The sequence below is a fragment of the Protopterus annectens genome, chromosome 6.part0 (genome assembly GCF_019279795.1).
Source record: "Protopterus annectens isolate FY-2018-M chromosome 6.part0, PAN1.0, whole genome shotgun sequence".
Taxonomy (NCBI): Eukaryota; Metazoa; Chordata; order Ceratodontiformes; family Protopteridae; genus Protopterus; species Protopterus annectens.
In genome coordinates this window covers 1,869,580,583-1,869,595,395 of record NC_056737.1, presented here as the reverse complement: position 1 = coordinate 1,869,595,395, position 14,813 = coordinate 1,869,580,583, and positions in this window count along the sequence as shown.

Below are 14,813 nucleotides of genomic sequence, written 5' to 3'. Positions count from 1 at the left end.
TATGGAGCGCATTATCATGGAACTCATTAACAGAGATATTGGGAACCTCCAAACATTGGACCCTACCCAGTTCGGCTTTGTTAAGGGCAGATCATGCCTCTTAAACCTGGTGGACTTCTTTGAGACAGTTACCAAGGCTATAGACGAGGGAAAGGTGGTACACACAGCCTACCTAGACCTCACAAAGGCCTTTGACACCATTCCCCATTCTGGTATTATAGACAAGCTCACCAGCCTGAACATAAACCCCTATGTCACAAGATGGGTTGCCAATTGGCTAACGGACAGAGCCCACATGGTGAGAGTTGCGGGAGCTAGGTCTGACTCTAAACCGGTTACAAGTGGCATTCCCCAGGGCTCGGTCCTAGGACCCCTCCTGTTCGGCATATACTTCTTGGAAGTACAGACAAGCACAGGAGGACAATGGCTGACCAAATTCACAGACGACTGCAAACTAGGGGCTAAAATTGATTCACCAGCTGATATAGACATCCTCCAAAAGGGTCTCACTGAGATGGATACCTGGTGTCAAAATCATGGCCTCAAGCTAAATGTCAAAAAGTGCGTAGTTATTCCCTTAGGAAATAACAAAGTACCCACAAACTGCCACATAGGTGGTAGTCCCCTAAATACGGAAAACATAATAAGGCATCTGGGGACCCAAGTAGATAATAATCTCTCCTTTGATAATCACATTGCCAAAGTGGTTAGAAAATCCTTCTATGTGGCCCACCTAATCACAAAAGGGTTTGCATCCAAATCAAAAGAGGTCATTGCACCCCTCTCTCATCACTCATCAGACCCATCATAGAGTACAATGCCCCATTTGGGATGTACCTTACAAGACACCTGCAACAGCTGGAAAGACCACAGAAGTACCTCACCAAGAGGGTCACTGGCCTCAAACAGATGCCCTATGCAGCTTGACTGAAGAAACTCCAGCTGTACTCGGCTGCATACTGCCTGCTCAGAGGTGATCTCTGCCTGACATACAAAGCCATGTCCAACCCAGAATTGATGGACATGCTCCACCTAAAGAAAACCTTATCCCCACGAGCCACATGCTTTAGGGATCTAAACCTCACCACAACAATAAATAGGACATGCTGGAGGGATAGATTCCTGTCCCAGAGACTTCCCATGCTTTGGAACAAGATTCCAATCTATATTAGGCAGAGCTCCTCGCTAGCACACTTCAAGGGAAACCTTGATGAGTGGTTGGAAAACAGAAACTTTACCGCAGGTATCACTTCAGTGGCTCTGCTGGTCAGAGGCACAGGGAACTAATCTAAGGGGGTGGCGAAAGCCAGCACATTCTGGCTAGGCTTATAAATGCCTTCAGGCAGATAGCCTAGTACCTACCTATGAACCTATGAACCTAAAGGAGTAAAATTAATATTTTTGTTGATATTGTGCACAAAGTCTTTAATGACTAAAAATATTTTATTATTGTCTGAAAGGAAATCATAATCCATAACAGTGGAATTATTAGAAAATAGTATGGTCTTATGTATGTTTTTCCAATTAGAGACATAATTAGTGCTTAACCATTGGCACATTACATTAAGAATAACTGCTACTGCATACAATTCAAAATTTGGGAAGGCTATTCCTCCGTCCCAACCTTTGTAATCCCACACGAAACCTATTCTCGGTTTTTGAGGATGCCATAAAAATTTTATCAATAAGGAATTCATTTGTTTAATTAGTTTTTTTGAAGGAGCAGCTACTAAGGTTTGTAGAAAAAATAATATTTTTGGCAGGATAATCACCTTTATCAAAGATAACTATTCTTCCATGGTGAAAATCATTTTATTCCAATTTTCCAAATGTTTTTTGATGTTATCGAGTAAGTTTCTGTAGTTTATTTTAATGGATGTGTTCCAATTAGATTTTATCGTTACATCTAAGTATTTGAGTTTATCATTTGCCCAATTACATTTACTGCGAATTTTCAAAACTGAACTTTTTTTATTTATTAACAGTGTTTCAGTTGTGTTATGATTAAATTTCAAGCCTGAGATTTTTTCAAAAACCTGCAGGGAGGGTATAATATGGTCAATAGAGGAATCAGTATTACCAATGGTTAATAAAATATCGCCCAGAAAGAGATGAATTTTGGAAATATGATTTATATTAATAGAGAACCCATTTATATTAGGATTAGCTCTTATGTAGTTTGCAAAGGGTTCTATTGATATGGCAAATAATAAAGGTGAAAACAGACAACCTTGTTTTGTACCTTTTAATATCTTTAATGGACTGAGAGAAATGTACCAATTTTGATATATGAAGTGGGCTCCTAATATAATCTACTTATTAATTCAATAAAGTTAATGGAGAAATTATACATCTTAAATAGTTCAAATAAATACAGCCGACTTATAGAGTTGAAAGATTTATCTAAATCTAGACCGAAGATTGAAAGTTCCTTTTTTTATTTGAAAGATCTATTAAAGAAAAGAGCCTGATAACATTATCTTGTACTTTCCTATTTAAAATAAAGCCTGTTTAGTCATCATCTATTAAAACTGGCATCAATTGGGTTAGTATCTTGGCGAGAATTGAGGTATGGATTTTGTAGTCAACATTCAAAGGGGAGCTGGGACGATATGAAGAGACTAATTTAGGGTCTTTTTCTTGTTTTAAGAGGGGTGAGATCATGTTATATTTAAATGAAGGTAATTTATTTTCTTTGCTTCTGAATTCTTTAAATGCTTCTGCTAATATCTTTAAAATATTGTCTGAACGTATTTTGTATATTTTTTGAATTAATCCATCTAAACCTGGAGCTTTACTGTTTTTGAGGTTTTGGATGTTCTCCTTAAGTTCTTTTATTGAAATTGATTTAAATAATTTAGTATTTTGTTCTTTTGTTAATTTTTTGTTAATGTTCTCTTTTAAAAATTTGTCTCTCAAATTCTCACTAGTTACATTTACACTTATTTTATTAATTTCTTCATGGTGCCTTCTAAACATCTCTAAAATGTCTTTTAGGTCAGTTTTACATTTTGAATTATTTCCTGTTGTGTCAAGGAACTCTTTGATGTGTTTGATATTTAGAAGGCTTTTAGATTTAGCTGCAAGTATATGCATGTTTTTGGGATTTATCAAATATGATTGTAATTTAAGTCTCTTTAAATGTATTGCCATCTTATGATTTAAGATTTCAACATATTTTAGGTTTATTTGTTTCAGCTCTAGGTTTGTGTTTATGTCTTTAGTATCAAGATTAGTTTTTAGTGTGTTGATTTTCTTTTGTAAGATTAATAGGTCTTTCTCCCAGTCTTTTATTTTATTTAAGTACCAATTTTTTCCAAATATATATGATTTAAGGGTGTCCCATAAAATAACTTTAGATGTCATATTATTATCATTTAGGTCAAGAAAAGAACCCAGTTCCTTTAGTAACCTTTCTTTGAAACCAGTTATCTGAATGATGTAGGCTGGAATTCTGTGCCAAAAGGTTGTCATTTGGTTTAGAAGTAACTTTAAAGACAATAGCATTGTGATCAGACAAGAAACAAGAGGTTATTGAGACCTCATGCACTTTTGAGAACATGCTACCAGATACAAGAACTTTATCAATAGTCATTTGGGTACAGAACCTGTATGAGTAATGCGTATATTTCAGGAATTTTGAATCTTTAATTATATATATATATATATATATATATATATGTCAAATTTATGGAAGATATAAACTTGTTTAACTTTTTGGCTGAAGCAGAGATTGAAAAACTCCCTACTTTAGAAGTCTCTATTGATGAAAGAATGCAATTGAAATCTCCAGCATAAATAAATTCACCTTTTGATAAAGTTGTAATTAATTTGAGCTATTTGCTGGTCATTCTGGCACTAATACCAGGTATCCAGTATGTGTTTGCCAATGTGATATATTTTTTGTTAATCTCTAAGATGACTAGGCTTAACATACCATTTTTATCTGAATATGAATCAATTATTTTAGGAATAGGTAATGATAATGTGACTCCACTAGTATTGAATAACCATTAAAAGATGTTTTATCTAAATCTCTTTGAATTAAGTGAGTTTCTTGTAAGAAAGCAATATCAACTTTGTTTGATTTTAAATATTTGATTAGACCTTCCTCTCTTAATAGGGTTATTAAGACCATTCACATTTATTGTTATGCATTTATAAGTGGACATTATTAGGGTTAGTTTTGTAGGTTTTAGATTCTGTTATAGACATATAACTTGTTTTAAACATAACTAAACTAAGTTTGAAGCAAGCAATCAGCCTAACCATGGAAAACATGGTTCCTGGTATGATGAAGGATTCATCAGAACCACCCTCTACTAACATGAAGTTGCTAACTAAATCATTGCTATCAGTGCTGCCTTGAAAAAATTAAATGACATATTAAAAATATAGAAGGCAGCATTTCCAGATTCCTTATTACGTGGCTTTCACCAATTTACATCTAAACTTAATTGAATGTCTATATAGTCACAGCACTTAAATGTGAATATAAATACTGGTAACTTTTTAATGTTACATCAATAAAAATATAGGTTATATCGGCTTATCTGAAAAAACACAGATGTTGATAACACTAAAATCATATATTTAACTATATTACATATAATAGTCTATACCTCAATATATAGTTAGGCAAGAGGAATGTATAAATGAATGGCATAGTTATTAGCCGTTTTAATAAAATTATCTCATAACATGCAATTCAAAAATAGATCATGATATTAATATCCCTAAATTAAACAAAGAAAGGAAGCTTTAATGCTTTTATTAAGTTCAACTCTTTGTTATAGTTGTTGTGAGAGGTCTTGGATTATGTTGTCATACAGGTCAGGCCAAAAATACAATCCATGCCTGAGTCAAAGGCTTAAGAGCCTGAAGTTTAACTTTGATGACAGTACTTGATCAAAGGTGTTCTATATTGCTGTCTAATTTACAGTTAAAGTCTTTGAGTCAACATATTTATAAAGAACAACATAAAAAGAAAACTGTTTCATAGTAGCTCACTCAAGAAAGTGTGTTCATTTATCATGAAGGAAAAAAAACATTGCAGGCTAGATCAACAATCAATATTTCATAAATGGGTCAATAACTTTCAGTATATGGAGAATACATCTCTCATCTTGTATCATTTTCACTATAGTTCACATATAACTTTTCCAGAATTTCCAAAAAAAATCCCCAAACTCTCCTCATTTGTCTACAGAGAAAAGCCCTCTCATTAAGTAGAACCAACAATAAAGAGGTGATACCTGTTTGTTCTGCAAAATCTATGCTGGTAAAATAGTGATTCATTATTATCTCTCTGGGAAATCAAGGGATCAACTGAGGTAAAAGTCATTAGAGAAATCTGAACAAGTTAAGATATTTGTCATCATCTTTTTATAATATATAAGTAATAACCTTATATGATCTAGTTTGCTACATTAGAAGGTCCAATTTGGCTAGATATCCAGAATTAGCATGACAGGTAAATCTTCCTAAATAAGGACCTAAAAGGGGAATTGCGAATAAGTAAATGTGACTTCATTTTCAAACTCTCTGAGTTTGAGGTTTAGATCTCTAAGCTTTATGTCCAAACCAGAAGAATATAACTATATGAAATATGTATGTGTTTTGTCATGACACTGGGGCTTACAAGAATAAAAAGAACTAATTAAGACTTCAAATGATAGTTACCCTTCTCTGAGTCAGATATGCACAGTAAACACATATAATGTATAGTTGTATCAGCCACAAAGTTTGTTTCCAAGCCAGTAAGAGTCCTCTATTGGCCAGGTAGTTTAGTCAGTAACTAAACCATTGCAAGAATTATTGTATTATATGGGTATAAACATTTCTAAATTATATGTCTGCTAAGATCTATCATAAATCAATCAGATATATTCTAAGATCCAAGAACTATGTTGATTTAAGTCTTGTCCACTTTTACATGTTATATGCATTTTAGATGAGAGTTTCCATCTCCTCTTCCCACTCTTCTTTTCCTTTTTCCTTTTTCTTTTCTCCTTCATTTTTTCTTTTTTCCTTTCCCTCTTTTCCATTTCTCTTCTCCCATTATTTCTATCTTTCTTTGCTTTTCTCTTTTAATAATGTGTAGGTGCATGCGACAAAACATGATGAAGCTGTTTACAATTATACATATCAACTACAGTCATAGCAAGTGTGCAGGTATTACCACTTATTACAATGTTGGAGATTAATATATACTTATAGGTGCACTATCATATGAAAAGCCAATTAAATCTAAATATGATGTGATGATAAATGGTGCTGTATTTTATACTATCCCAGTAAACAACAAGAGATTTGATGCTAGAAAGGAGCTGCATATTACTCAAATCAGCAAAGGAATAGTGAGAACAATTTAATATGCAATAGGCTTATTAGTTGTATATTTTGACATGTGGATTAAACATTGCATTACTATATTGCCTTGTGCCCTTTACATAGTTGTACACAAGCCCATGTTAGCCAGTCCTTTTTGTTAGCAAAAGGATAAATAAACAAACAGAGCTAAGAAATGTATAAGCTTTTTAGGAGCTCAAAGGTAACCTTTCCATTTATACAGTATATTCCATTCTATAAATATTTATACAGATCTCCTTTATGTGTTGCCACAATCAGTATCCATCACATTACAATAAGTGTATGTGGTGGAACTATACATTTTCCAGCTCCTGAATAGCTGAAAATAAATGTCTGAACTTTTACAAGAATAGAAACATTATGCATGGCAATGCAGTTTACAACAGAAATCCATTGCACAGAGAATATACAGCAATTGAAACCAAATGCTGACTCTTTTCACATTCTAATCATATCTATAGTATTCCTTTTATCTCTGTCAACTCTTCTTGTTTTTATTATAAATACTTGTCTCTAAAGAAGCTTCGGACATTACAGTCAGAATCTAATAATATGATATTGTTAAAGAAAAATGTCCTGTATGAACATTTTATTTTTTTTAAATGAAGAGTCTTGCTGTTCTCTTGTTTTAGATTGCTACTGGAGGGATCGTTTCTACTGCTGAATGTGATTTAGCTCATCAAAATGAGTTAGAATGTTAAAGGTCATGCAGCTCGTCAAAGCGTGCTACCACAAAGTCATTCAAGTAGCCAATAGTGTGATCCTCCATTAAGTATAATGGAATTCAAAGGGTGAAGCTTTTCAAAAGTTCTAGTGGCCAAATATGAAAGTTGAAGTAGTTGGTAACCTGCTGCTCATGCGAGGGACAGCGCAAACATTCGACCACCAAGGAGAGACACAAGTGGAAGAAGAAAAAAAAAGGTTATTAAAGCATTTTGAATACAAGCAAGTTTCTTAAAGCTACAAAATCAGATCAGACCATTATCTCATCTATTCCATCTTTCCCCTTCTACTAAGATAAAGTGAATCACATTTCTAAACTCTGATATAGGAACGAAATAAATACAATTTATATTGCACTCCCAACACCACAAATTTAACACCTCAGTCCCATTACAACAGATTCAAGCATTTAAACTCTGTCTTCCCATTAAAAGCTAATTGCAGAGCTGTCATATGTAAGTGCTAACTGTGACAATACCTATGAAGCTAGAGGGGACACCACATGTTTTTAATTTTCATTACAAAGGGGCATGTAACAGCATAAGCTGCTAGTTATATTGCTTAGGGAAAATAATATAAAAAACACAGTAATGCAGTTAAGAGAAAGCTATTTCTCTCAAATAGAAGTATAAATCCCAAAAACCATCTAATCTCATATCTGCATCTGATTTAAAACTCGATCCTGATATTATGACATTTAATAGTCAACAACAACAAAGGACCTATCAGTGATACCTGTAATATGGGAATCAGATGAAACTACAGGTAAAAAAAAAACATTTTTAAAATTTTAAAATAAATTATAGATTATAATTATTGGAGTAAGAAGAAATCATACCTTAATGTAGTATTAGTTCTCCAAGTACTGAAGAAAATGTTCTTGTCAAAAAGAGTAATGCAAATGGGGTACAGACTACTTGTCTCTGAGTTTCTTACTTGATTTATCACTGGAGTTTAGAGTATCCTTAGCAGCTTGTCTTTTTTAGGCTAGGTAAGGAGAGATCCATATCTTCAACTTTGTCTAGTAAGTTACTTTTCTTAACAAAGTCCATTGCTTCTTCAAGGTTATTAAAGACTTTTTGTCCTTCAGGAAGAGATATTTTAATTCTGTCAGGGAATAGGATCAGTGCTTTGATGTCAGTTTTTTTAAGTTTATAAGGGGAACACAAGCTTTTCTTTTAGTTATCACAGTGGAAGTGTAATCATTATCAAACCTGATGCTCTAACCATTAACTTGTACTGGATTCCCTGACCACGCAGTTTTCAGTATTAAGTCTTTATCTTGTGTTGATAGGAATTTCACTATAATGGGTATCAGAGATGATGGATTTCTGGAGAGAGAAATATTTGATAAGGACCTGTGGGATCTCTCAATCCCAAATAATAGGGCTTCAGGAATATTTATTGCATTCGAGAGCCAGTCATTTAAAAACTAAATCATGTTATTTTCTTCCATTTTTTCCTGGGATTCCATAGATTCTAATGTTATTTCTTCATGATCTACACTCTAAGTTTTCCACTTTTTCTAACAACAGGTTGTTTTGTTTTAATAGCAAATCTATTTGGTTTTCACTTTCTGTTTGTCTTCCATTTCATTGACAAATTCTTCTATTGCAGCTATTTGATCAGACTGCTTTGTGATCATTTCTTTCAAAACATCAATTTGTTTCTTACTTTCTTTTTTCATATTCTCCATCATTTTTCCAAATTATCCGTTTTTCAAAAAAAGATCTTCCCCGGGATTCATGAACCTTGCGCCAGGCGCACGCATGGCGTAGGCGCCACAACGCCAGACATGGCCGCCGAGCGATTCAGGTACGATCCAAACCCACGTGCATCACCGGCGTATGCCTGAGTTGCGCCGCCTCCGGCGTAGGTATGTTAAATACCCCATGTGAGGTGTTGCACCATGCAAATGAAGGCAAGTAGCGATTCACGAAGTGGCGCAGGCGTAGCATAACAGCACGGCAATGTAAACCAAAAAAATGGTTTACATATATCCAAACATGACATAGGAGTAACGGAAGGCTGCCAACGTCAGGTGTCATACTGGTGCAACATGGCAATGGGGAAAGAAACCGAGAATGTCAAAAGAAAACATGCAGAAAATGTAAATAACGACATAAATGTTATGTACGCAAAAACCACAGCAGAACCCCAGGACATGTCCGCGGAAGGTGAGGAACAATGAAGTAATATGACAATGTCATAAAAGAGCAGTATAAGACACATCAGCATCACAGCCACAATACACCATAGTATGAATGGAAAGCCACAACCACAGCCCAAGGGTTGCCAAGGAGTGGCGGCGGTGTCTGGCGCCGTAACCATGTATTAGTAGTTAATGCCATGCAAATGAGGCAGATAATACTGAATCGCAAAACCCCCGCCGGTGTAAGGCTGCACCAAACGGCGCAGCGGTAATACACCGAGGAGTGGCCTAGAGGGAATACCTGTCAATCGCAGAGGGGTGTGCCACTGTAGGAGGAAGCACATTGGAGCCCAGCAAACCTGGGCTGTACAATGCACATCACAGCATCAGGACCGGCGTGTGAGGAAATAGATGCGCTGAGAGTACACAATGCGCGCACAGATGCATGTGCACAAGGATGATTACGTTCCCCAAACCAGTCATGTGACGGCCGCCCCATCAACAACCATGGATACAGGAAGGTGATGCGGAGAATATGAGGAAATGCGGAAGCAGTGTAATTGGAGTCGTAATGAGCAATTAACACCAATCAACCCACGAAGGGCAATTGGCGGCAGCTGACAACTCTGCATGCAGAAACCTGCAAAACGGGAAAGGGGAGGCATATGAATGCAAAGAAAGTAGTGGATGTTGCAGAAATGCAAAGAGCGAAGAACCGATACAGCACAGCCAAGTAGAGAGTTAGCATAACGGCGGCAGACAAAATGCATGAGATGCCATGTGCCTGCAGGATGCACTCCCGGAAATAGTAGGTGCAACGTGCAGAAACAGTAAAGTAAGGTGTAAAGCTAAACCAATGCAGGCAAGTGTAATGTAACACCAAAAGCAACAGCGTTGCAGTGCCAACGGTAAAACACGGAAGATAACCCACAGATACGGCAGCAGAGACACACCCAATGACATCACCGGGTGTACAGCACAACACTATAAAGTGGGAATGCACACAACACACAGTGCGTATTCCCAAACGCTGCGCCTTACGGTGTAAACACACGGGGAACTTTTAAAATGTATATGTTGGGTGCTGCCGTGGCCGTGATGCATCGGCATGTGTTAGAGACAGACGGAGTTGCGGAGGAGGGTGCCGACAACTACCGGAGGCCTCAGAGGAGAAGGAGAGTGTTCAGACCAAGGGTGACCTACCAGGGGCTGCAAGACCTGGAAATAGTAGAGCGTTACAGGGTGGACAGGGACACGTTACAGCAAATAGTGGAGCTGTGCCGGCCAAGCCTGAGAACAAGAGACAACAGAGGGGAGCCCATCCCAGTGGACACAAAGGTATGTGTAAGCTTGCGAATACTGGCAACAGGTACCTTTCAAAGGCCAACCGGGGATATAATGGGCATCTCACAGGCATCAGCATCCAGGGTATTACACCAGTTTCTGGATGCCATGTTACGACATGCCCATGAGTATATATACTTCCCCAGATCTCAGGAGGAGTTGGCTAGCAATATGCGCCACTTCCACCGTGTGGCACAATACCCGGAGGTACTGGGTGCGATAGACTGTACGCACATAAAAATCAAGTCACCACCCGGTGAGCAGGGTAGATGCTACATAAACTGCAAGGGATTCCCCTCCATCAATTGCCAGGTCATGTGCAATGCGCAGGGCATTATCATGGATGTGTGTGCTGGCAGCCCTGGAAGCTACCACGACTCCCATATCTGGCATGCCTCACAGCTGTATCAGGTATTCGCCAGGGGGGACATCACACAAGGTCACCTTGTGGGGGATGCTGGCTACGCACTGGAGCCGTGGATGATGACACCCATCAGAAATGCACACACACATGCAAGAACGCCATAATGAGGCACACGCACAAACCAGAATAATCATAGAGCGTGTGTTTGGGATGTTGAAATCACGGTTCCGGTGCTTGGATACATCTGGTGGAGCCTTGCAGTACTCTCCAGGCACATGTGCCCACATATTCATAGTATGTGCTATGCTACATAATATGATCCTGCGGAAACAGCTGCTGCAGGGACATAATGGTGTAGGGCCACCAAGCCCGCCACAACTGCCAAGGCAAGCACAGGCACAGGGCGTTCAGCACCATGAACACACTGTGCCAGCCCCAGTAGGCAGATGGAGGCGTACCCAATATGCCTATGCCTTGGCAAAGAGGGAACGTATAGCACATACTCTGACAGCGTAGGCCCCATGGACTGACAACTCCCTACCTGCACACACAGTGAAATGGACGGCACACAAACATGTCCGCCCGTAATGTGTACCGTATGGGTGGTCCCATGTGTGACTCCAACATAGGTAGCACCCAAACACTGCACAACCAACAGCCAGCGGAGCATGGAACGCCAACACCTCAACCGCACGCTGGTCCGACAGCAGACGGCGAGTATGCTGCCACGTTCGGCGCAAGGTGTCTACATATGTACATATGTGCATACACAGATATGGAGATAGATATCATTACACACGTAGAAATATATGTACACATACACAGATATAAAGTACAACAGGTTAAACAGGGAATCACAGGGATGCAAGGTTACAGAGAAGTAAGACGTGAAATCTCTACATAGTAAACATAGTGAACGACAACCTGACTATCCGGGAGGGTGGACAGAGCAGGGAATGCCACCCATGGAAATGTCAACCCACCTAAATGCATATTCGCCATTCGGGATGATCGCCAGGCCACGATACAGTAGCAGGACATGTGCGGGTAATATTCTTAGGATATGAGGGCGGAGGTAGACACCGCCGCCGGCGATGTGGTCAACGTAGGTACTGTGTGCAACCGTCCCTGCGAAAGCGGCAGTATGTGTATGTGTGAGGTGAGGGTGTCGTGTGTTCCGCTGTGCCAGTGTAATGTGTGTGACACTGTAAAATGTGTATGTAGGTGACATGTGACAGGCGGAGTGGAATAACATGTGTAGGCATACAGTATAGGAACCACAGGCGTATGTATAGCAGTACCCACAAAGTAGTACTGAGAGCTCCTCACTGGCTAGGCACGTGGCGACGTAAAACGATGCAAAGCGAAAATGTCCCAGAATGTACCACAGGAGTATAGCCAACATGAGATGCAAAGGACGCATGTACAAACCATGACCGTATGTATGGCGCCGAGATGTTAATTCCAACACGATACATCGGCAACGTTACGCAGCAATAGTTATGTACCGCGGAAATACGCATGTGCTACCCCGGCACCGATCGTGGACACGTATCGTCCCGTAAACACCGCTGTGTGTTCTACGAGTGTTAAACAAGCAATCGCCACCCGAATAGGTGGCAACCGGTAGCATACAGGCCGTCCCAACTACAGGACCACAATGACCGTAAATATCCGTGACAAAATGCCAAGGGATAGTCGGCACGTACAAACAGCTGCAGATATACTACCGATGTGACGGAGGAATACATGCAGGAAGCACACAAGCAGGCGGTACCGACAGCAGACGACATCAACAAAACCTACACTCCTAGAACAACAGACAGGTAACTTGCAGCTCCCCAGGCAGGGATGGAGCACACACACAAGCATACCGTGTATGTACAAATGCAAGGCCCACAACCCGTACCCGTCACCCACAGCCGATATACCCCATCGCACATATCAAAGGGATACAAGCTGAAATAGCAGCAAAAACATACAGGCAGTTAATGACAGCGGCATACCCGCAACATCTCGCATCTTGCACACAGTACCTACGTTGGGAAACACTATCAGCAGCGGATGCATACCTGCATCCGTTGTGTACAGGAATACAAGAGCTATGTTACACATCAGAATGCAAAACGCCATCGACAGACGCCGCCAGGACACGGACACCCACATGTGGAACATAATACCATACCCAACACACACAATCCACAGCTAACACCACAGCGAAATGTACCTGACGCCACACATAGTGGTTGCAGTCACACATAACATAACACAATACATACCATCCCCATGAAGGTAGTGCAAATAACTAATGCCCAGACAAGGAATGAACCATGCCCTAGTTCCGACGAGTACCGTACGAATGGAGGAGATGCACAGGTGATATGCGCATAAGTACACACCGAGGAACAGCTATTGGTGTGATGAACCCACATGCCGCAGGTGATGATGGATATAAGGAAAACTCCAGGGATAGTCAAACTGTATGTTCATACCGAACAAAGACGTTATTCCCACAAGAGCCGATCACTTGTCACTAGCGAGAGTCAAACGGAATACGGAAAGCAATACAGGAAAGGTATGTAAAACCCACGAGATGTACTGGTGTGTAACGCATGATATGTATGACGAATCTGCACTGTATGTGAACGGTGTTTGCAAGTAAAGATACCTGTCCATAAAGCAGAGAGTGGTGAAAGGTGGTTATGTAGTGTTAACCCGCTGAGCATACCAACGACTGTGGACACCGTGTGCACAGCAGTGGGACATCATGTACACATCCGGGATAACCCAAGGGCTGCCATAGGGATTTAAAACACAGAACAATGCCACCACCCACGCTGATGCTGGCAGTGGATGTCCAACAATGAAGTGCCACAGCAGGGGATAGGACATGTATGTATAGTGTCACAGCACACATGTGTATGGGCAGATATCGTCGATGTCATACGTAATGTGTGCACGACGTGCACGTATGCCTCGCAGTAGGGGTGACTATGTCAAGTATGTGTAATGTAAAGCTATCATGATGGATATGTTCAGACATTATACACAGTATCACAGGCATAGCATGCATGATGGAGGTATGGCCTAGTGGTATGTACATTAACAGGATATGTATGGCTGCACATATGGGACAGAGTAGTAGCAGAATAGCCACCCGAAATGGATGGAACAGCAAGTAACCATGTCCAAGCTATCTGTAGCAGGTGCAATGTGTGCAACAATGACGTCTGGCAGGTCCATGTGTAAACACATGTGCAATGTACACAGTAGTGTCACCCCCCCCATGGTAGTGTCCACTGAACAGCAAAAGTGGATGTCAACTGCATGTCTACACAGTACTGCCGCTGTGGTGGTCCCATGTGTATGTGTCACCCTATCAGCAAGGGAGCTATCACATGACCAGTGCCACAGTGTGTCCCTGTGGGATGTGCACAGGACCTATGTTCTACAGCATGGTGTGTGTCTAGTCTGCGGAGGTAACACAGAAGCCCAGGCTAAGCAATGTGGCTTGTGTGCACATATGCATGAGTGCTTCATTCACCCTGCCCACTGCAAATGCCATGTAGGAGTACTACATGCATCAGTAATGTGGAGGACATGGCCCATGGCAGAGTAGATGACACCCCTGTGTAAGTGGTATGCAGATGAGCACAGATGTGTTCCCCGTCTGTCATCTGCATATGTAAACTGTCTGAGCCTGGTATACATCATGGCATGACTATACCATCACATGTAAAGTTGTAGCCATTGTGGAAGGTACACCACAAATGTGTTATTGTAACCCTGCCCATGTGTAGATGTGTGTATGGCACAAGTACAAAGGCTACCAATGTCCCAGCAACACACATAGTCCAG